Genomic DNA, 582 nt, shown 5'->3' with positions numbered 1-582 from the left:
GACCGACGCCCAAGCCTTAGCGGGGTCCCACCCCGCCCGCACGGGCTGCCCGCCGTGCCGCCAGACCCCTGTAGGCCCACTCCAGGACCTCTAGTGTCTGAGGCCCAGAGGTGTTCTGGGTCGGGGGGAACACGCTACTCTTCCCCGAAGACCAGCCCGGGTTAAACCCTGCGAGCTGAGCGCAGCCGGGGAGACTTCGATCAGGCACAAAGCCGGACACCTGGAGCGAAATTTGCGCGTGCGTACTGTACGGGAAGCCGATTAGGACCACGGGGGAGAGGCGCGCGGTGGCCAGCGCCCTCTGCCGGCAGAGGGTAGACAACATAGAGAAGGCCTGGACGACTCTTGCTTTGGTCAAAGTTCCCCCAGAAACTCGCTACGCTTTTCCGTGCTAGGCTATTAATTAAAACAGTAGTGGTAAATATAAAATAATGAAAATGTACATAATGAACTCCGGTAGTTTTTAATTTAAAAAACACTTGGGCCGGGGTTGCCGCAGCTGCCAGGCACTTCAGCTTCGCGAAGGCTTGCAGGCATCTGGCGCGCTCGCGCCCAGCGGTCACGGCTCCCCAGACTAGTCCG

The sequence above is a fragment of the Bison bison genome, unplaced genomic scaffold, assembly GCF_000754665.1.
Source record: "Bison bison bison isolate TAMUID 2011002044 unplaced genomic scaffold, Bison_UMD1.0 scf7180017864508, whole genome shotgun sequence".
NCBI classification, from domain to species: domain Eukaryota; kingdom Metazoa; phylum Chordata; class Mammalia; order Artiodactyla; family Bovidae; genus Bison; species Bison bison.
The sequence above is the reverse complement of the archived record's forward strand: the minus strand, read 5'-3'. Positions refer to the sequence as shown.